This window comes from Panthera pardus, unplaced genomic scaffold (assembly GCF_024362965.1).
Source record: "Panthera pardus isolate Hobbes unplaced genomic scaffold, ASM2436296v1 HiC_scaffold_1, whole genome shotgun sequence".
NCBI lineage: Eukaryota > Metazoa > Chordata > Mammalia > Carnivora > Felidae > Panthera > Panthera pardus.
The window spans coordinates 54,568,084-54,593,093 of record NW_026526654.1 but is presented as its reverse complement, the minus strand read 5'-3'; positions in this window follow the sequence as shown (position 1 = coordinate 54,593,093).

Sequence of the window (25,010 nt, the reverse complement as noted above, 5' to 3'; positions counted from 1 at the left end):
GAAGTAGGGCTTTGTTCTAGGATTCAGTGTATTATAAATTCGTGTGGACCCTGAATACATTTCTTTACCATTTGGATTTGAGTTGGCTTGACAATTAAAAATAATGTTAATAATGATGACACCGATAGACCAGCATTGGGTTATGCCACTTGTTTGGCAAACGTTAGGATTTTGCCATACCAGAGGAAAGCCTCCCTGGCTGAGAAATTTATTTTCCATAAGCACTTCATCAATTTTAGCTGGAATGCCAAACAAACTGAGTGTTGCCTTTACGGTGATTTTTTTGGCCCATACAGTTATCTTTAATGTTTGGAATTTGTATGGTGTTAGTCAGGATTATGTTCTCTAGTTCACCATTTCACAGAGCCATTCCACATTTTACTAGGACATGGAGACATTTTATTTTGTAATCTTTCATGTAAGGGGTTTGAATAAAATTTCCTTGAATACTGTGCTTTATAATAACTTGAGATGTCATTTAAAGAGAAGAGATAATAGAATTAACATTTATTAGGCAGCTACTTTCTGCCGGGAACTTTATTTATATATTATTTTAATTAAAATCCACAGAAATTTTTTGAGTAAGGCAGTACTTTCCATTTTACAAATGAATAGACTAATAATGTATAAGTAGCTCCTGTGTAGTTAGCAGAACGGTGTGTGGAGGACAGGCTCTGAATTCCATTTCTAGAACTTTATTCCTTTCATTCTTAGGCTCCCAAGGTTTATAAAGACTACAGGCAGGAGCATGGCTCTGCTTGTTAAATGAAATCCAACAATAAATATTAGTAATGTGAGGAATAAAAAATTCATTTTGAAACCAGAACATATGACTATGTATGTTCCTTTTCTTTTTTCCTTGAACAAAACACCCACTGATTTCAAGGGCACTTTTGTATCAATAAAAAATCTCAATGTAATCTACTAGTCCTTGATTACTAGGTAGGTGTATATATCAAATCATATTTTCTATTTTTCATGTACCCACAGTAAAGGAGGGGTAGGTGGTAATTTCGATGTTTTAATATGATCTTGTTTATGCAATACAGAGGAATGCGTGCTGAGTTTTGCAGTTGAAAACAACTAAGGCTGACATAAACACCAGAAACATGGATATTTACCTATTATTATACTACCAACACTGGCATTTCCATCTTGCACGAAAAAGATGTGTGTGTGTGTATGTGTATGTATATACTTTTATACCTGAAATATATTCCATCCATCACTTACACTCTCTAAGAATCTGTGGAAGTAGTAATACCACACAATAGAACCACTGTCACTGTAAGACATATAAAAGCAGCAAGAGATGAATGGCCTTATTACTGACTGAGGTAAAGTAGATTGACCCCGTGATTCAAATCTGATTGACTTAATGACTTCATTGCATATGGGCAGTGTCAGAAGGCCATGGTGAAACAATCATTTGCCTTAAGAATGTTGCTGCTTTTTAAAAGCATGACTCCAACCTTATCAGAATGTCAGAGTAGCTGTCCTGGCAACTGCATTTGTTGACTGGCAGGAAACCCATCTGTAAGCCAGTGATATGGGGATCTGGCGTCTGTGGAATGTGATTTTATTTTCCTGAGAATAAAGAAGCTATATCCTTCGAAATGAAGAGTGCTGAATTTGTCTTTTAGAGGGTTGTGACTGTTGTGCCTTTTCCCTTAATCAGTTTCCACCAGAACTAAGAAAGAACCTGCCCTGTTCTCTATAATTCAGATGAAGAGAGTTGGGGGTAGGGTCTGACAAAAACATTTAAGACCGGATTGTCAACCTGTTTGATACCATAGACCCCTTTGTAGGCAGTTGAAGCTGGTGGATGTCTTCTCAGTATGTTTTAAAGGCATAAAATAAAACATTTAAGTTTATAAGGGAAATCAATTATATTTAAATACAATTATAAAAATATATAAAAAATAAATTTGTGCTGAAGAAATATATGTGCTCTTTGATTAGTGAAGCATTGATGAGTATAAATACTTTTTTAAAATCTGTAAGAACAGTAATATGGAAATACAAGTGATTTCTATTAGTGACAAACTCATAAGTAACCCTAATACTACTGTGATTTGTTACCTGAATTCATAATTGAGGGGAATTCTAAATTTCAGTTAAATGTTTTTGAAAAATCTGATTTTTTTTCTCATACATTCTCAAACTCCTGATTTCTATTCTTCGGGGGTGGGGGTCTGTGGACACTAGCTTAAGGAGATTGCTTTAGAATGATCAAGGAGAGAGTCAAGGGATGAGGCTGTCACCATTAAGTCACCATTGGGGAACTTGTGAAGATATAAGAGATATGTATATTGGCAGCATTTGTAAAATAAGGACAAAAGCTTCACTGTACTTCATGATCTTTAGAGGCAGTTTTTAGGATCTAATATTGATTGTTATAAACAAATATTTAAGTTGAGCAGTTAAGTTTTATTTCAGGTTCTTAAGATTGAATTCAAGAAAAAGTAATTTCTGTCATGCTTATTAAATACCACATCTGATACTATTTTAACTAAAATTGCTGTTGCTATTTATAGACCCATTTATATATTTATTTGTCTGTATACATATATAAGTATCTGGAATAATGTTTGCCAACAGCCAGTAATGATTATAGCCCAGTGGAGATCTGGACATTTGTTTTCTAGAGTGCATGAAATCAGTTCATTATTTAAACATTTATTATTTAAACATTATTTAAACATAGAAGGGAAGGCAGTATATGACAATTTCTTTAGAATGAAAAGGGGAGATGAAAGTAGAGTCTCCGGAGTTTGGCTTTCCTCAGGCTACATCTCTTTCCATGGGCCAGGAATTCATTGGGTCAAAGGGACGTGCCACCCGGCCCTGCACATGTACTACTTGACCATGTTCCTTTTTTTCTAGGACATGGAAAGGTCTGAGCTGAGTTGTCATAAGGTGGACCCCTTTGCTAGTGTGTATATGTCTTTGCCTGAGAGGTGGCCAAGGGATTTTGTTTTGGTGGTGTGTGGATGAACATACAGGTTGGGTGTCCAGAGTGCACACACAAGTTTCTTGAAGTTCAGGATGGAGCTTGGAATGAAGAACTGAACAGGGCAGGCTAAAGGCTCGATAGAGCTGGGAGCTTGGAAGCTCTGGCCTACTCTCCTGCTGCCAGGTTCCGTTATAAAACTTGGAGGACTTCACACCTTCTAACTTTCAGCTTGGCCTGTTGAAGCTTTAGGACGATGTTATTGTTGAGCTAAGAGGATAGAACATATTTATTTTAGAGTTTGTTAGATGTATTTCTATCTTTATTTAAAATGTGGAAATATGGATTTCCATTTCTACTTGTGCCCCAGGAACCACAAATGTGGTTGTAATTCAGGCGAAGTGTGGAAGACAAGGGCTTTGAAGAGCAAATGTGAAGAATTCATGTTGGATTACCTCCTTGGGCTCAGTAATTCTAGAGTCAAGCTTTTTTGGGGGTGGGGCGAGGGGTGGGATCTTAGACTGCAGAGAACAAGGGCCAAAGGGACTTCGCTAGAAACTGGCATGGCAAGTAGTCAAGCATTAGGAAGAAGCAGGCAGGGCAAAAATGTGAGGCAATATGTACTTTCTTGTGACCTTCTCTGGCAGTATTCAGGGGCTGAGGAATAGGGGCTCAATGCAGTTACTCAGATTCATTCATTTATTTATCCATTCATGTTTACATATTTACTGACAATTTACGGAATGCTACACACTGTTGTATGTACCAGGGATACTGTGATAAACACAGTTGACAAAGCCTTGCTTTCCTGAGGCTGAAGTTTTCCTTTTTCAGAATTGCTAGGAATGACACAACTCTCAATGGGCACATAGCAAGGAGAGAAATCGACATAAAGCACCTTTGACTCAGTAATCACTCTATGTAAAAATTATATTCCACTAACAGCATCATAAATGACTAAACACTGCTTAGCAGCCCAGAAATATAGTCCCATGTATTGTCTTATTTTAAAAAAGAATTTTGCCCAAACTATCTTTCAGCATCTTGCAGTCCACAATTTTCCTCTCTTCTCTTTCTGGATTGGCAGAGAGGCGAGTTAAAGAAAATCCTCCTACGCATTTTCCACTACTACCTTAATGACTATCACTTATCTCAAAACCTGTCTGTGTGTCTAAGTGCTTGGGTAGTACATTGTACTACCTTTTCACTTGTTAAAAGGCAAGCTTATAACTGGTCTCCTTTTCTCTGATGTTGATTACTCACATTACTCACATTCTACACACAAGTTTGAGAGAAGCCAAAGGCCACAAAATTCCCTGGTGGAGTTCCTGCTGTTGTCGGACTGGGGTGGGTTGTCTTCACTTGTTTCTGTCATGGTGTCATGATAATGATGCTGATTTAACGTAGTTAACTGAAGTTTTAGGTGAGTCTTTTTAAACAGAGTGTGTTATCAGGTGCAGCTAAACCCAAACGTTTCATGAAAAGTTTGTTTTGTTTTGTTTTGTTTTTTGACTTCATTTAAAAATTTAAAGTGTTCTAGGAAGACACTGGGCTTTGATACTTGGTATGTGATCTCAGTGTCTCAATGTCCTCATTTGTAAAAGGGGAACAGTGTCTATGCCATACAGTTTGTTTTGTTTATTTATTTAAATTCCAGTATTAGCATACAGTGTTATATTATTTCAGGTCTGTAATATAGTGATTCAGCAATTCTATGCATTTCTCTGTGTTCATCGTGATGAAAGTACTCTTAATTCCCTTCACCAATTCTCCCATCCCCACACCTACTTTCTCTCTGGTAACCATCAATTTGTTCTCTATAGTTAAGAGCCTGTTTCTCTCATTTCTTGCCCTTTGCTCATTTGTTTTGTTTCTTAAATTTCGTATATGAGTGAAATCATATGGGATTTGTCTTTCTCTGACTTATTTCACTTAGCTTTATACTCTCTAGCTCCATCCATGTTGTTGCACATGACAAGATTTCATCCTTTTTATGGCTGAATAATATTCCATCACATATGTGTGTGTATATATACATACATCTATGTGTGTGTGTGTGTGTGTGTGTGTATGTATGTATATGTATATGTGTGTGTATATGTATATACACACACACAACTTCTTTATCCATTCATCAGCCAGTGGACACTTGGGCTGCTTCCATAATTTGGCTATTGTAAATAATGCTGTTATAAACATTGGGGTGCATGTATGCTTTTGAATTAGTGTTTTTGTATTATTGTTTGGGTAAATATCCAGTAGTGCAATTGCTGGATCATAGGTAGTTCTATTTTTTAACTTTTGAAGGAACCTCCATACTATTTTCCATAATGGCTGCACCAGGTTGCCTTACCGCCAACAGTGTAAGAGCGTCCTTTTTCCCCACATCGTTGCCAACATCTGTTGTTTCTTGTGATTTTATCTATTCTGACAGGTGTGAGGTGATATCTAATTACAGTTTTGATTTGCATTTCCCTGATGGTGAGTGATGTTGAGCATCTTTGCATGTGTCTGTTGGCCATCTGTATGTCTCTTTTGGAGAAATGTCTTTTCATGCCTTCTGCCCATTTTTTTAATTGGGTTATTTGTTTTTTGGGTGTTGAGTTTCATGAATTCTTTATATATTTTGGATACTAACCCTTTATCAGATGTATCATTGAGAAATATCTTCTCCCATTCCGTAGGTTGCCATAAAGTTTTGCTGATTATTTCCTTTGCTGTGCAGAAACTTTTAATTTTGACGTAGTCCCAAGCATTTATTTTTGCTTTTATTTTCGTAGCCTCAGGAGACATATTTAGAAAAATGTGGCTTTGGCTAATGTCAGAGGAATTACTGCCTATGCTCTTTCCAAGGATTTTTATGGTTTCAAGTCTCACATTTAGTTCTTTAATCCATTTTGTGTTTCTTTTTGTGTACGGTGAAAGAAAGTGGTCCAGTTTCATTCTTTCGAATGTTGCCATCCAGTTTTCCCAACACCATTTGTCGAAGAGACTGTCTCTTACCCATTGCTTATTCTTGACTTCTTTATTGAAGATTAACTGACCATATAGTTGTGGGGTTATTTTTTAGTTTTTTGTTCTGTTCCATTGATCCCCATGTCTGTTTTTGTGCCAGTACTGTACTGTTTTGATTACTGTAGCTTTGTAATATAACTTGAAATCTGTAATTGTGATACCTCCACTTTTGACTTTCTTTTTCAAGATTGCTTTGACTATTCACAGTCTTTTGTGGTTCCATACAAACTTTAGGATTGTTTATTCCACTTCTGTGAAAAATACTGGTGGTATTTTGATAAGGATTTCTTTAAATGTGTAGATTGCTTTGGACAATATAGACATTTTAACAATATTTGTTCTTCCAGTCCATGAGCATGGAAAATCTTTCCATTTTTTTGTGTCTTCTTAAGTTCCTTTCATCAGTGCTTTATAGTTTTCAGAGTACAAGTGTTTTATGTCCTTGGTTAAGTTTATTCCTAGGTGTTTTACTATTTTTAATGCAATTGTAAATGAGATTATTTTCTTAATTTATCTTTCTGTGGCTTCATTATTAGTGTATAGAAATGCAACAGATTTCTGCACATTGATTTTGTATCCTGAGACTTTGCTGAATTCATGTCTCAGTTCTAGTAGTTTTTTGGTGCAGTTTTAGGTTTTTCTACGTATGGTATCATGTCATCTGCCAATAGTGAAAGTTTTATTTCTTCCTGACCAATTACAATGCCCTTTATTTCTTTTTGTTGTCTGATTTCTGTGGCTAGGACTTGTAGTACTGTGTTGAATAACAGTGGTGAGAGTGGACATCCTTGTCTTGTTCCCAGTCTTAGGGGAAAAGCTCTCATTTTTTCCCTATTGAGTATGATGTTTGCTGTGCATTTTTCATATAAGGCCTGTATTATGTTACAGTGTGTTCCCTCTAAACATACTTTGTTGAGGCATAGAGTTTTTTTTTTTTTTGAGTTTTTTTGAGTATTAAAATAATTGATGTATTTAAAGCACCTAGTATATTGTTCCCCTGAAATTGCTTGTTAAATTATATATGTTACAATTAACATCACTGTTATTGAGCCAACAGATTTTATTGAGCATTTACTGTGTGACAGATACTGTGGCATATCTGGCAACATAACTGGATAAAAGTACTCATCTCACTGAGCTTAAATGTAATAATTACATATAACAATTCCAGTTGTTTTTAATCCAATGTTGTGATGACATTTGCCAGTGTTCTTGTTTTTTTATTCTCTGACCCTGTGTAAACATTAAAAGGTATTATCCGGGGTGCCTGGGTGGCTCAGTCGGTTGAGCATCCGACTTCGGCTCAGGTCATGATCTCACGGTCCGTGAGTTCGAGCCCCGCGTCAGGCTCTGTGCTGCCAGCTCAGAGCCTGGAGCCTGCTTCTGATTCTGTGTCTCCCTCTCTCTCTGACCCTCCCCCACTCATGCTCTGTCTCTCTCTGCCTCAGAGATAAAAAAACATTAAAAAAAAAAAAGGTATTATCCAAGTGATTCCCATATCACAGATGTATAATAAATGTTTATCAAATGAACAAATAATTAATGCAGCCATGGTGAAAATTTTAAAAAGCTAGAAAGTTTGATAACTACCTATATTAGAGAGAAATATGTGATATATATTTATCAATATAGGTCTCAATGTATGCTTTAATGGCATTTATTCAGAGTACTGTTATAAGAGGCTATAGTAGGAAATACAGGGTGAAGCCATGCTGGTCAGTGGAAGAAGAAGGCATGTCTCCTGTAATTTTACTTATTTTTGAGATACCAGTGGCAATTCTTCTGGGCCATTTTTTTTTTAAAGTTTTATTTATATATTTTCTCAATTTTATTGAGGTGTAATTGACATATAACATTGTGTAAGTTTAAATTATATAACCTGTTGATTTGATACACTTACATATTGCAAAATGATTACCACCATAGCATTAGCTAACATATTTATCACCTCACATAATTATTTCATTTCTTTTTTGGGGTGGGAACATTTAAGATGTACTCTCTTAACTTTAAAGTATATACTACATTATTGTTCTGTTGGTAACAAATTCTTTTAGCCTCTGTGTACCTAAATGAGTTTTATTTTGCCTATATTTTTGAAAGATACTGTTTTGTTGAGTATAGAATTCTAGGTTGATAGGTTTTTTTTTCTTGCCTAGAGGTTTGAAATATTGCTCGATTATCTTCTTTTGCATTATTTCCAAAGTTACGTCTGCTACCATCCTTATTTCTTTGCTTTTAGGTATTCAACATGTTTTTCCCTCCCCCACAACTCTTTTATTAACTCTTTACTCCTGATTTTTGGCACCTTGATTTTACAGCTTGTCAGAGTCCTCTCTCTAAAGGTCTCCCCAGTCAGTGCTCTGTCCTATATACTCATGCCACCTCTGTTTCTTCACCTGATGGAACCTCTTTGTGGAACCTAAAAACTTTCTTAAGGCTGTAAGCTGGGGCAATCATAGCACTACTGGATTTAAATTTTATCTTTCTGAGACCATTGTCCTTCAGTTGCCTGATGTACATTGTCTTTAAAACTGTTGTTGTATATATTTTATTTGTCTTTCTTAGGTGGTAGCATAAGTCTCATTGCTCACACACTATCTTTGCCAGAAGTGGAAGTATATCCATCTGTGACATTTTGTAATCAGTCATCATATTTGAAAAGCTGCAGTTTTTTCAGGGGCATTGTCTTTTCTTGAACAGAAAGACTTTATTGAGGAGGGAAATTTCTGAACTTCAGATTTCTGTGATATAATAAGGCCCACTGAGGGCTGACAGATCTAGGAATTATAGAAAATCTTGAGACAAAGATCAGTAATTTTTTAAACCAAAAAAATGAATTCTCAAGGGTAAAAAGTAAATGGCGGTCCTGATTTACATTTTATTTTCTAACAAGTGTAGCCATAAATTATTCTGAAACACACATGTTTCTGTATTTCTATATTTCATTTTTTATTTCAAAATTTCCCTGGTACCTTATTTCAACAATGCTTCTATTGCAATATTTCCAAAATGTATTTGAAATTATTTTTTAAAATTTATGTTAAGTTTCAGAAAGTTAATAAAATATACCTTAGTAGTCCATAGCTTATTACCTACTTGTAAGTAGACAGTTTCTATGAAAATATCTAAAAATCATGGTATTGTAATCCTATTTAATTGTATTTATTTTTCCATAATTATCCTTATTATATGTAGCTATTCTATTTTAATTACCTAATAGTTAAAAAATACCTACCTATTACAGTATCTAAGGATTTTATGTCTTCACAATGACAACACAACTTTCCATTTATTTTTGATTTTGAAAGTTAATTTACAGTACTTATGCTAAGACCAACATCTGATTTTTCTAGTATTTATAATGAGTTTGGCATATCTATCTATCTATCTATCAGAATACAGAAGCTTACTCTTTTGTTTATTAAAAATTTTTAAATTGTAGTAGATGTATAATATTATTTAGTTTCAGTTGTACAATGTAGTGATTTGACATTTATGTACATTAAGAAATGATCACTTCATATCCAGTTACCATCTATCACCAAAGTTATTATGCTATTGTTGACTATATTCCCTATGCTATACTTTTCATCTCCCTGACTTATTTGTTTTATAACTGGAAGTTTGTACCTCTTAATTCTTTTCACCTATTTTGCCTATCCCCTCACCCCACCCTCACTTTCCTCTGGCAACCACATTTGTTCCATTTATCAATTTGTTTCTGTTTTTGTTTGCTTGTTTTGTTTTTTAGATTCCACATATAAGTGAAATCTTAGGGTATTTGTCTTTATCTGTCTGACTTGTTTAACTTAACATAATACCTACTATGTCCAACTATGTTGTCACCAGTGGCAAGATTTATTCCTTTTTGTGGCTACATAATATTCCATTGTGCATATATATCACATTTTTTTTATCCATTCATCTTTCAGTGAACACTTAATTTGGGAAGCGTGCTATTTTATTTTGTTTTTTAAGTTTCTGTTTTTTAAGTTTATTTATTTTGAGAGAGAGTGCATGTGAGCAAGAGAGGGGCAGAGGAGAGGGATAGAGAGAATCCCAAGCAGGCTCTGCACTGTCAGCACAGAGTGCAACATGGGATTCAAAGTCAAGTACTGTGAAATCATGACCTGAGCTGAAATCAGGAGTCGGATGCTTAACCAACTGAGCCACCCAGGCTCCCCGAAGCTTGTTGTTTTGAATGCTGAAAGTTATTTTTACAAAATTTGGGGTAGCATAAATCTCTAATGTACATTTCATTGCCTTCATTAACAGACCTATACTGAATCCCATAAATGAGAACATTGACTAAAATTAGTTATCTTAACCAGTTACTTTACAAATTTATAAAACAGTGATGTTCCCAGGAGCTATTGATATATGTAACATTGTCCCAACACTAAGTTGACCAAAATTTCTATGTTTTTATACCTTTTTGCTTTTACTCTTCTACTTTACAAGTATCACTATCAATTTTTTGCAAGCGTATCACAGGGTTACAGTACAAATGTCTTTTGAAATACACTAAGAAACATTGCTTCTACATTGCTTAGTGTGTTAGAAGTTTTACGTATATAATTATGATTTTATTATGTTTTTATTTTAATGTGCATATAGTAATAAAGATATTTGCTCATAGTTATTTGATTAATTTTCTCAAAAGACTATTTTAACATTCACTCATATGATTGATATGCATACCATTTCTAGGGAAAATAATCTTTTCCAATTTTATGCATGAGAAAACTTTGGGTTACAGATATACCATACAAGCTTTATCTTTTCCAATACTTCTAGAATTGCCAATGGAGGCAATTTCAGTAATTTCCTGTAATGCAGGTAAATTACATTGTTGCTTCAGTGTGACTTTATATATTAGAACATTTAAAGAAACCTGGCTATTTCTATTTCCTAACTACTTTTTGTTTTGGTGAAGAATGGATTCTAAAGACTCACTATAGATAGTTTTAAAAAGTGACTAGAAAATTTGGCTAGGGGGCTACTTGGCACTAATAAAGGATACTTAGATAAATTTTTTAAAGAAATAATCATTTGAGTGTTGAATATCGTCTTTAAGGAATTAAAAGAAAGTTTTTCTTAGCTGGAAATTTAATTGTGAACTTTCTAGCAATAAATAATAATAGTTTATTTACGAAAAAAAATGCTACCACTCTATTTAAAAGGAAAAAGAATACTATTATTTCAGAACATGTTATGAAAATCAGTTTTCCTAGAGTTATCCTTGCAAAAGTTGTTGCTTTAAAAAACACCCATTTCAGAGATGTGCTGACATCAGAGATGCTGAATTTCAAGTAAAGATGGTCTGTTATACAAAGATGCTATGTGTTGCAAACTCAGAAATAAACTTAAGTTAATAAACCTAAGATAATAAACTTAAGTTGTTAAACTGAAATAAACTTGTAGACTTCAACTCTACTCAGTCAACGAGAGAAGAAATTATACAATATTTCTAGAGAAAAACAGATTTCCTATCTTTATCATGAGACTGGGTTTAGCCAACTTAATATTAATGTGCTTTGGGAATTGACTGAGGATGATAAGGACCCTCTTTCTATATCTAATAATTTGTTTAGTGGAGGTCTCAGACTTTCGCAGGGTTAAATGTTTCAATTTCTTAACCTTTCTAATAAGAATTCAATTTAATTAGACATGCTGTATCATTTGGGTTTCAACTGAATTTTTAAAGAAAATTATGGATGTTTTAACATATTGTATTACAGATTTAAAAATCTTGATTGTGCTTCATTCATTCAAGAAGACCCTACTGAGAACTTAGTAAATGCCAGATACGGGCTAGGAACTTCTCAAAGTGATTAAAGAAGTGTAAATTACGTTTCTTGCCCTTGAAAACCTCACTATCTAATGGGTGGGGTGAGGAGGAGAGGCACAGAGAACAACATAAGGTAAATAATAATTAAATGTCCAAATGCCTTATAAAAGACACATGATATGGAAGTTCAGGAAGAAGACAATGGTATATCCGTTATAAAATTAATATTTTGTGAATCTTTATGAAAAATTCTGAGTTGATGTCTTAAAGGTTGAATAGAAACTGGACATATATATAATCTGGCCTAGTAAAAAAATGCATGCCTTTGCTACTTTGAAGTCATTTGAAGTTTTTATGTCGTGGAGAGCACATTGAATTAGGAGGTATTTATCAAGATTCTGCACATATTTATCAAGATTCTGCAATAAGCTAGGTATAGGACTAAATCAGCCTCTTTGGCCTCTTAATAAGCTGGTGCGCTCAACTAGCAACATGGTATTATGTTCACACTGGCAATCAGACTCTCAATATACCATAGGCTTTACCCATCACCACATTTTCTTAGCTTTAAGAAAGGATACAGAATAGGCAACAGTGCAACTATGTGTAGCAACAACATAGTGGAGGCCTTGTATCTTCAAGGCACAGCTTACAAATGTTTTAGGCACTCTCCACTTAGGATGCATGTGGTCATAAGACAAGAGTGGGTGAGGGCGGGGCATCTCAGTTCAGAGAAGCCCCATTTCTGCAGATATCTTCAACAAAGAAGATTCAATCAAGGATCAAATCCTTAGGTGTCCTTGAGGCAAGAACAGAGGTTACAAATCAGCAATTGATCTTGTCCTTCCAATTTCATCTTCTTTACCTATAAAATGAGGGACTAATTTATATGGGACTTTATAAAAAAATGCTTGCCTTAAATTTTAACATCATTATTTACTAGTAGTGTGAATTTGGACAAGTTCACAACCTAAAGAGTCTCCTTTCTTTCATGGTAAAATAAGTGTGATAATACCTATTATTTACTTTTGTTATATAGTTTTAAATAGTCTAAAGTGCCTTTGACTGGATATGGAGAGTCAGAATATTTTAATTTAGGTCTTAAATTTTGTATTTTTCCTCTTCATCTGCAGTTCTGAAAGGATTATTCTTGGTTTCATTTCCATACTGGATCTAATAGGCTGCTAGGGTTTATTGTAAAATGAAAAAAATTAGAAGGGCAATGGGTTTTAAAAATACATGAGAGAGAAGGAGGATCTTTGGGAAATGCACAGATTTCCTTGAGTCAAAGAAGAGGTCAGAGAAAGTAGAGAGTGAGGACAAATATAGGTTGCTAGACTCCAAAAGAGTCTGGGAGTTGACGCTTGGAAAGTGGTCTGAGTAGGTGGGCACTCATGATCTGCAGATTTGGGTAATACTCACCAGTACTCCCAAGACCTGTTTTGATTGTCATCAGTAAACTATTGGGAAAGCTCATATGCGTTGTCTTAGGAAAGGAGACAGGGGTCCTGGGTCCCTTTTGGTGGAAGGTCTGGTATATGATGGAGACAGAGAATTCCTCCTTTTTTTTTGTTTTTGTTTTTGTTTTTGTTTTTTCCTTTCCTGGCCTCAAGAGGTTGTGATCAATCTACGATCTGGCCACTTCAGTTGCCTTGACATTCAATACTGTTTTCTACCATTGAATTTATAGTAGAGAATTTCCCATTGACTACTGAATTGTCTAAAATGATTAAATTGGCCATTTTAGAGGTGTCAACTCAGTAACTTATTAGATTTTCTTGAGATGAAAAAGTGCTCAGTAATTTATTAGACAGATGTAGGTGTAGGGGATAGTTTCTATCTTTACGACTCCATTAAAACTTTAATCATAACAATTATTAAAAAAATAATTACAATACAGTTTCAATACTAAATGGTAATATTTTCCATCAAAAATTTTTCCTGAAGAAATCAGGAAAGTTTGACTAGTTTTAAGAAAACAGTTTTGTTTTTAGTAAAAGGTTTTATGAAAGAATAGAGTCTAATATTTCCAGCCAACATTTATCTATAGCCTGACTAGATAACCTAAGGGATTTTTTTTTTCTTCTTTTGGGTTTCTTTTACAGTTTAACCTATTTATCCCATTGAGAAAAATATGTAAACTAAAAACACATAAACAATTTAGTGGACTTTTTGGGCTGTTGGTAGTTTGCTTAGATAATATGAAGATTAAGACGATATGAAGATTATTTTTATTTCATTCACTTGCATGTGTGGGGATATATACCTTTTGAAGTTGGATATCCTCCTGTGCTTTGTCAGTACTGTTAATTTGAGCTCTGAAACTCCCATTACATTTATTGTTTCCTTGACTGAAGCAAATCGCATGACAAAGGCACACTGGCCTACTCTAATGGAAGGTTCAGCAAAGTCATGTAGCAAAGAGAATATTACTCTCTAGCAAAGAAGGAGTGAAAGATTGGAAACAGTAATCCTTTCTACCATTTTTGGGAAAGAGGTGAATGGGTGCTAGTTCTCCATAAGGAACTGTCAGCTAAACCTAATCATTGTAGACTCAACTAGCTATTGCCTGGGGTGGACTCAGAAAGAGTGTGATGTTCTTTTCTCCAGAAATGAGGCAAATCCTGTTTCTAATGCTTAGTGTGTGCATGAGTGTGTGCGCCCCCACATGTATGGATTAGCCCCGGCCAATTTAAATGCCCAGGCTAATCCTCTGGTTTTGTAATTAGGAAAATGGCCCTGGTTCTCAATCCAAAGAGATCCCAGGGAAATATATCAGCAAAATACATAGAACAGAGATGCCCTGTTCCCCCAAGGCACTTCTACTTTCAGGTTCTTAACTTCTTAGCTTTTTGTATCCCATGCCTGATTGTGATTCTGTACAAAACTACAATGGTAACAGCCTGTCCCAGACTGAATCCCAGCCAGTAACAGCCTCTATCAACCATCTCCTATTTGCACTAGGTTGGAGAAGCAATTATATTATATGTTTAGACTAACCAATGAATAAATACCCTGGAGTCATTTCGAGTGTCACCATTTTCTTTCTATAAAAACTATAAAATTGATCAAGTGAACTCTTGGATCTGTGGGGGTCAGGGATTATAGATGTCTTTGTTATTTTACCATTATAGCCCTGGTCCCTGAAATGCTTTATCTTGGCTGCATCCGGAGAATTAAATGCTGAACCAGTGATGAGTATGAATAAATGACTTGTTTTTTTGGATTAAAAATTAACCAATATTTACAATCCAAAACCACCATAAGCTGGGACCCACCTCTACAGATGTATTTAGTATTCCTATTATAATAAACACTCTTTGGTTAAAGATAGTAAGTTTCTTCCTGTTTATATGACAGGTGTTGGGGATTATTTTAGATTTTGACATGCTCCTAAGAGGAAATGCAAACCTGCATGGTCTGTAGAGGAGGGAGTGAGTGAAATACTTAGATTTGGGGCTATTCCCTTGGCATCCAGGCCTGAAGAAGACTTGCTTACTGCAGTGACGAGCAGAAACTGGGAACTCAGTAAGAGAGACTTGTGAATCCCAAGCCTCAAGTCTAATGCAATTCTGGAATATATTAAACTTGTTTGTGTCACTGTGTCACCGTCATGCTGATACTGTTCTGGGCACATTAGGCCAGTGAAACCACAGACCTTGGCTGCTAGAGTTCCTGCCCATTGCCAGTATGATTAAAGAGAGCCAGGGATTGCCATGGAGCAGGCGCGGAGTTGGTTGTCAGTGCTCTGTGCTTCTAGGCCTTGTCTCTGAATGTGTTTTCTGGAACTCTGGGGCATTTAATCTCCTCAGTATCCATTTCTTAAGCATAGGCTCTATTAGAGAACTAGATTATTTTGAATAAAAAATTTCCTCCCAAAGTGAATCTGGGTTAACTGAGCTCATTTGCCAAGCCCAGGCTTGACCACAAATGTTTTTTATTCAAGTGGAAGATAAGCCAAGGCTTGCTTTCGGAGGCTCCAGAGGGAAGAGCTTTATTATTTCCTTCATATTTGTAAGATGCATTTGAGGCAGCTTGGAAAAAATCAGACCAGTGAAGAGAAATTATAGGCAGAAAAATTTCAGTCTAATATGAGTCCCCCCCCCCCCACCCCCAACCACTGGGACAACCTAACAGATTCTTGAGAGCAATTGGCTGCTCATTACAATTTTCCATAAATGTACTATTAGACTATTTTCCATACTGAACTGAACTACATTATTCACTGAGTTTGAATCTTAAACTACTTTTAGTTGTGAATTTCCTTGTGAGTAGAGGAAAACCACATTCTAAAACTCAGTGTACAAACCTCTAGAGCAACCTCTTTTCCGCTGACAGAAGTATAGCCTTGGGCCCAGGCTGCTAGGACACAGGATCCATCGGAGCTCTTCTTTTCAGGACACTCTGCTCAGGACTCCAGAACTCTCTCAGCCTCTTAGTGACTGCTATGGCTCTGCCTTACTCCAAGGGATTCATTTCAGGATGGTGCAGGGAAGGGCACTGAACTGGCAGGTTAGATCTGAGAGTTCTGCCTCTGCCATTTTATAGAACATGAGGAAGACATGTAGCCTTTCTATACATTCCAAATGTTGGTTTCCTTAAGGTCACTTCTCTAACAACCTAAAAAGGGTGGAAAGTGACTTAAAGAGAGCAAGAATAGTTTTTAGTCTCGGTTTATTTTCCTTGTCCTTACTCTTTTCTTACAGTGATGTCATTCAAAAGAACAAAGGCTATTTAGATAGAATACCTAGTTTTCTTTTGTGGATCCATCAGTCTCTTAAATGGTATCCCTGATTCTCATCTTGCCCTCTCCACACTTGTCTCCCATGGTTTTTAGAAGGATCCTCCAACCAGAGAATCTTCTATCTTTGATTCTCTGCTTAAAAGCTTTGATAGTTTTCATTGTCTTTAAGATTAAGTCCAGATTTCTTGCCATAGTTCATAAGTCTGCCCAAGTATCTCATCCCATCTACTGCATCTGTGCACCTTCTTTTTCTGCATTCCTGGCTAAAATATGCTACATTTATATCAGTTCCTTGAACAAGTTGTATTATTTCTCAACTCTGGGGCCTCTTACATACCTCATCCTTGTCCTTAAGTATTCTAACCTCATCCCTTCCTCTGTCTAAATTCCACTGTTCATTTAGATTTTGGCTTCAAGTCACTTTAACAGCCTTGCTTGACTCCTAGGAATATAGCACCATGTATTTCTCCTATCACAATACACCTCTGTCTTTCCAGGTATATTTCCTGGCATATTGTAAGCTCTGTGAGGTAAGACTTATATGTGCCTAGCATACCGTTATATTTCCAAAAATGTAGCCCAGTACCTGGCACATTGAATGAATATGTGATTACCTGAGTTTGAACCCTGGTTCTTGAGACTTATTAGCTATGGGGCCTTGGAAAAATTATTTGACCTTTCTAAATATCTTTATCTCTAAATATCTTCTTATCTTAAATATCTTTAGCTTTGTATCTTTAAAAACTAAGTCTTCATCTCATGATCTATAATTCCATTTCTTCTCTAAAATTCTATAGTATTAATATATTTATGTAGCATTTACATATTTACATGCCATAAACTCAGTGTGGCAAAAGCTTACTATTTAATATTAATTTCTATTTTTAGCACCCATTCTGTTTGATGCAGAATAATATATATATATATATATATATATATATAATTGCTAATATAAATATAAGTGGCTTATCATAGGTACTAAGCACATTATATAAGAAAAATCATTTTATAAAAGTATAAGGAAATAGTATCAGGAAATCACCATTATTTTTCCAATTTATATATTAGGAAACAGAAACACAGAAAGATAATGGTACTTGACTAATGTAATGTCACAAATCCTAGGCATAGCTAGGATTTGAACCCAGAAGATCTGGTTCCAGAATTGTTGTTCTTAACAATATGTGACAGCACATTCAGTACAGTTAGGAAAAAATCATTTAGTGAATTTCAGGTAAACTTAGTGGAATAATTACATCAGTCATTTATTTTTTTTTAATTTTAATTTTAATTTTAATTTTTAATTTTTGTTTTACATCAGTCATTTAAATTTAAACTTAGTCCAAGTGGAGAGGGAGAAAACGTGCAAATTTATCATCTTGAGGAGAAGAAAGTATCTTATATCTTGATCTCAGTCTGGGGTACAGTGTCATTCATTCTGTGTGGTCTTCTTCCGTGATGGCATGTAGAAGTGTCTTCCTTCATCTTCCCTCTGACCAGGAAGGTCTATGTATTATCCAATGCTTAGTCTGTGAGATCTCCTCTTGACCCATGGGTTCTATCTTAGAACAACCTCTCCTATGCCTTGGAGAGTCTCAGGACACTTTCAAATGCTCTCTTATTCCACTCTGGTGCCATGGGTATCTCAGGAGGTTGCCTCTTTCTCTCAAATTCTTATACCACCATGCACGCTACATTTCTGCCATATTCTGCAGGGTTGTGTGGCTTCCACAGGAAACCCAACATTCCTGGGTTTGACTTTGGAAGCAAGGTATCTAGAAAGTGGGTCCACACTACTTTAAGATTCTAAACATTAAAGAAAGCTCAGTAATTCCACTTCATGTGTGAGTTGGCCTGAGATTATGAGTTCCCTGGGCATAGTATCTCAAACTGAACTTACTTCTTTTCTAATATCTCTTCCTTATTTCCTGTATTAATACTTTAGTTTGGAGGAGATGGTCATAGAAATTGGTTTGGCCAAGTTATAAGTTATCCCCAATATTTTTGTCTAGCACTTGTATTATGGTTTTATTGACTTGAGGCCAAGACTATTATAATATTTTAAAAATCAAGATTGAGTCCCTTCCTCTGCTTAGGATAATGCTAGCATTTTGTTTTTTACATTTACAATTGAGATTCAGACTTGGAAAATAAAAGAATGAATTTTTAGGCCAAAACTGGGATAAATTATCCCTGGATTCCTGTACTTTTAGAGTCATTCTTAGTGTCTGGTGAATATATTTATTTCCCATGTCATCCAGAAGCCACTCTGTCAGTCAAAAAGCATTTTTAAGCACTTGCTGTGGGTACTGCAAGGATAATAGAGCAAGGGTGGATCCTATAGCCCCAGCCCTTGACCCCCTTCTGATATTTCTTAGATGTCAAAGCCTATACTAATACTGTAAAATCATGCTACTTTGTAGGAGTACATTACCATTTCCATGTGATATATAGAGTAAGGCCTAAAATATATTTTAAGCGCAAAAGTAAATAGATTACACACAGCAGACTGGTTCATGTACAGAGAGGCCTGAGGCTGAAAAGAACTAAGTATCTGATCTCTGAAATGATATAATCTGATGTGTTTGGAAATGACTCCAGTCTATGAAGGATGGAATTGTGAAGACAAATGAGAGAGTCAGCTGCAAATCAAAATGCAAGATAGCAAGTGCATCAATCAGAAGCCCTGGTAACTTAGGGCTCTAGGAAAAAAAAAAAAATCACACATTGAAGATAAGCAATGCAAATGAAAAATAAAGCCGTGCTTATTTTCCTAATATGCTGAGCTTAAGGGAAGAGAATTGAAGCCCAAGGCTTTATAGAGGCAGTCAGGCTTCAGAATATACAATCAACCTAAAAAGGAAAAAATATATATATGTAAATAGCGTGTTTGTGTGTGGTTGTTTATGTACAAAAAGCCAAACATTTTTCAGGCTAAAAAGAAGGCCAAACAGTAATAACTTTGTTTTTGAAACATTAAGGCCAAGTGATTTGCATTCATCCATTGTGGAATGAAAATAGAATTTGTCAACTGTTCATGAATAGGACATAAATCTTTATGCCACCTACACGGCAGTGATATACAATGCCATGTCAAGTAATAACATCTGGTGGTGGGCAGCTGTAAATAGAAAACTAGACAAGGCAAAAGAGAAATCCTTATGGGCTTCTAGGTATAAGCCTTGGAAAATGGAATATGGACTGTGAGCTTTATTGTTATATGACCAATATTCTATTCAGTATAGTGTAAAATATAATTTGGAGTAATGGTTTGTAACCAGCCATGGAGCTGAGAATATCGAATTGTTTCTTAAGAAGAGAAGTAACATTTTTCTGAAGAGATCAGAGAGAAGAACGAACTAAAACATGTTTTTAAAAAGCCCACACCAACTGGTAAAAGCATTTCTGCAACAATATGTTTCGTTTCTGATGAAAATTTTAGAAATAAATACTAAGATTGTATCACTGCCAAACACTTGTAGAAATATTATCTATATTCCTGTAGAGGAAAACTGTGATTCCCAAATGTCAAAACATCCTGTGTATTTCACTAAAGTACAGATTTCCTGAGATATTCTCTGTTTATGACAGAGGAAAATAAAGTCTATATATCCTAGAATAAGTTATTGCTGCTCACCTGGTTCACAGTGTATGTGAACAGCAGGCAGACCTCACCGTTGTTCAATTTCCCTAGCCAGAGGACACCTGCTGGCAAGGAGGAAACTGATTTGAACAGATTAAAATCGACAATGAATATTAAGGTCAGTCCTGTTTTGTCATCCTTACATTTATTTTGCTTTCTCCATGGGAACTAAATGTGGACAAATGGTCTTAATGGTGAGAATGGCAGCCTGCACTCTAACGATTCACGCCAGCACTCTGCCGTTTGAAGCACACTGCTTCATGCTACTGAGCTGGGTTTCTTTTCCACTAGCCACTCTGACTGCAGGCTAGTCCAACTGTATCACATCCCTGGTATAATTGGAGCTTGAAAACTGTGGTCTAAAGCCATGCATATGAAACACAGTAATGTCACTTACTAATCACTTCACATCTCAGAATCGCATTTTCCTCCAATTAAAATTATATTTACATTATCAGATTTTCATGCGATTCAAATGTTCTCTTAAGTGTGTTAAAATATTAGCTATTGCTACTACTTTGAAAGCATTCTGATGACCTTGATTTTTGGTTAGCTTTCCATTATTTCCACATTATGATCCTTTGGACTCCAGTGACCTTCTTTCAAGTTGATCTTCAGAACTGAGTTGCCTGCTATCTGAATTCAGTGAAGTGCTGTTAAGACTATTCTTTTTCTAGCCTCTGTTAAGTAGCAGTAGGTTAGGATCTTTGCAGTTCTACTGAAATTAAACCCTATGGTCTTTAGTATATTTTATGGCACTGCTCAAGATTATATTCATGGCCTCTGATAAGCTGGACTTTAAAGAACTTTTATGGACATATCAAAGTCTGACATTTATTACGTTTTTTCCTCCCTCGGTTTTCTGTGAAATATCTTAGGAACCAATCCATGAAACACAAGCCCGTTATATTATACTCACTGTCAGAAAAGTGGAAATGAAAAAAGATATATTTAAATCTACATATCTCTTTGGGAAAAATATTGTGTGCAATCTGGTGCCATCAGGAGAGTTCACTAGACCAGAACCTGTGGGCGACAGTGCATTGTTTTCCAGGGGTTGGTTGCCTATTTCTATTTCTTTTTTGTCCCTCTGATTCTGTTTTTTTCTAAGTCTCTTTCCTAAACAAGTATAATGTCAGACTCTACAAATAGAAAAATATAAAAATTGTGAAGTAATGTTCTCCTTGAATTTATTGCTGGTTGGAACTTTTTAAAAGTAAATCTTCTTTATGGACCATAGAAAAGACTTAATGGAATCTAGACATTGTATGCAAAGTTGCATTCAATGTGTTGTGCAAGTGTATGAGTGCATGTTTCTTGGAGGGATTTTATTTATTCTTTGTTTCCAAAATATTTATTGAGTATCAATTATATAACAAATACTGTCTCAGCCACTGGAAATAGAGCATTGATGAAAATACTGTTCCTTCCATGATGGAGTTTGCATTCCAGTGAAGGGCATGGCTTCCCTCAAATAATCAAAAGGGTATGTGACTCCACCCCACCCTCCAGGTGAATACTATGGTTTTATAGCATTAGGACCATTCCAAGCTTAGAAAGAGTAGAGAATTGGGGCATCTGAGTGGCTCAGTCAGTTAAGCATCTGACTCTTGATTTCAGTTCAGGTCATGATCTCACAGTTGTGAGACTGAGCTTGCTTGGGATTCTCTTTATTCTTCCCCCTCCCTCCCCCCCCCCCCCGCCCCTCTCCTGCACATATGGGCTCTCTTTCTCAAAATAAATAAACATAAAAAAAGGAAAGAGTAAAGAATAGTTAGTGGAACAATTCTTTGGAATTGTCACCTTTCATGTATGATATTTTTAGGCTGTAAAAAGTGCACTCAATAATCTAAAGTATGTTTTCAATATACAAAATATCTCAGAGAGATCACAAATTCAACATACCTGAACTTGAATTCATCCTGCTCACCCTACTGTACTGGAATTCTCCAGAGAAACAAAACCAAGGCGGATATGTTGATTATATCTATGTCTATGTCTATGTCTATGTCTATGTCTGTGTCTATATATCTATATCTATATATCTATATCTATATACCTATCTATATCTATATATCTCTATAATAGATAAAATAGATATAAGGAATTGGCTTATGTGATTATGGCGGCTGCAAACTCAAAATTTGCAGAGCTGATGTCCCAGTTTGAGTCCGAAGGCCAGCAGCCTACAGTAGATCCAAGAAGAACTGCTGTCCTACCTCAAAATCTGAAAAGCAGAATTCTCTCTTAATTGAGGGGGAAGGTCAAGCTGTTGTTTTATTCAGGCCTTCAACTGATTGGATGAGTCCTGCCCACATTATAAAGGGCAACCTACTTTACTCAGTCTATCAATTTAAATGTTAATCCCATCAAAAAACATCTTCACAGAAACATCCAGAATAATGTTTAACCAAATATCTGGGTACAACATGGCATAGTCAAGTTGATACATAAAACTAACCAATACACTTGTAAATCTCGTCTTTAATGGTAGATCCAGGTTGTGTGAGGTTTAAATCTATACAATTGTTGGGAACCCTCGTTAAGAAAAATAATGCAGGGGTGCCTGGGTGGCCCAGTTAAGTGTACAAGTCTTGATTTTGGCTTAGGTCATGATCTCGCAGTTTGTGGGATTGAGCCCTGCATTGGGCTCTGCACTGGCTGCATGGAGCCTACCTGCTTGAGATTCTCTCTCTCCCTTTCCCTCTGCCCTTCTTCTGCTCTCTCTCAAAATAAATAACAAATAAACTTAAAAAAAAAAAAGAAAAATAGTGCAGCATTAGGCATGAAGTTGAATGTTTATTTCAAATGGGAAATAAATCTCAACAAATTACAATTTAAAAAAATAATACCACAAACATCACAAAATTCAGAAAATGTCATTATTCTTAGGAGCTGCCTGATCTCTGTAATACATTTCCCCCATCACTTTTTAGCTGTATACTCATTGGTATTTTTTTTTTAACTTTTTTCTAATGTTCATTTATTTTTGAGAGAGAGAGAGAGATTGTGGGTGGGAGAGAGGCAGAGAGAGAGAGAGAGAAGAGAGAGAAAATACCAAGCAGGCCCTGCCCTGCACTGTTAGTGTAGAGCCAGACAAGGGACTTGATCCCACAAACTGCGAGATCATAACCTGAGCTGAAATCAAGAGTTAGACGCTTAACAAACTGAGCCACCCAGGCATCCCTCTAACTGGCATTTCTTACAGAACAATGATTTCGTTACATCATTTTCAATAGAAAATTCAATCTTTCATTTTTTTCATTGGTGCATGAAAATTGTGTTAGTATTGAACACTTTAAAATTTTTGGTTGATTTCAATTGGGAACGTGTGAATTTTTAAAACTGTTGACAAATTTTGAAAACCTCTCTCAAATTCACTCTTATGTGAATTGTAGGATTTCAGAACATTTCAAGTTTTCTTATGTGGTGATTAATTTTATATACTCTTGAATTGGTGATATGCATTAGTTGGTTTGTTGTCAATATCTGTATTGTGGTGTATCTGTAATGTTGAATCATGAGTTCTTTATTACTTTGTCAATAGCAATATATTATGTCAAATCAGCCAGAAATTTAAATCCTTTTCCAATGTGTTAATGATTCACTACGTTTCATTAATTTATCAAGTAAGGCCTATTTATTACCTCTGTTTGCATTTATCTTTTCCTGAATAATGCTTTGGGTATGATCTTTTGTTTTTTGTTAGAAGTCACTTTTCAATGTTAGAATAATACAATCTATTGATTTCATTAATAGCTGTCACTTTCATCCCATTACTTTTTACTTAAATTAAAAACAATTAAAGGTGAAAAAAAGATGAAAAGTAGATATACTTTAAATAAGCCCAAATCAGGAGGTTTGTTAATCCTCACTTATTAAAATGTTCCAAAAATTTATTTCCAAGTTGCAAATGCTGACATTTTCCCAGTTGAGCGTTCTCTTAACAGGGTCTCACAAATGCTCATATCTAGACAGTAACATGAGAAAAATGCTATATAAGGTAAGTTTTAATGGAAAGAAATTGGAAGCTTTTTTTACCGATTACAATATCATGATTTTGCAAAGCTTGAAAAAACATGATTATATGAACACTTTGTTAGGTCTCCAGACCTTGGAAGGGATCAAAGAAGTGAGGAACCCTAAAAATTTGTTGACTTCATGTTAATCTGCCTTTGTGGAATGCCTTCTCTTATTCTCCATGTCAGTGGGCAACATCGTCCCAAACTATGTGGAGCGATTTCAGATACCTTCTTTCTCTTCATATCTAGTTATCAGGTTATGTTAATTCACTCATTCTAATGTGGGTTGCTGCAATGATCTTCATTTTGTTCCTACTGTCAAAGAAAAATCACAGTGGAAGCTAACAAGGAAGACTTTATTCAAGACTATTGCAGTGTGAGGAGAGATTGAATTTAACTCTGCCAAAACAGAAGGCAGGAGAGTTTATAGGCAGTAAGGTAAGCTGGTGGAAAAGTACTGGAGGATGTGAGTAGGAGGTGGTCTGTGTGATTAGGCCATCTGTGTTTGCTAATTGTGGCCCACCAGGTTAGACTCCTACCCTCCCACAGAGATTGAGGGATAGGAGCACTATCTTTCTTTAGGATTACATTTCAAAGAGATGGCTCGTAGGCCCTTGAAAAAGACATACTCCCTTTGAAACTGACCAGAGGCTTGGAGAAATTTACATCTCAAAGGAGCAAAGAAATAATTTACAATTGCAAGTTTTCTAAAATAAATGCTCTAAGAAAAGGGAGGTCAGGGGCCTAGTCAAGAAGAAATCTGTCTAAAGGTTAACCACACTGAGGGGAATGTTAAGGCCCTTTTCGTCATTACCTCCTCAATCCTGCCTGTAATATTA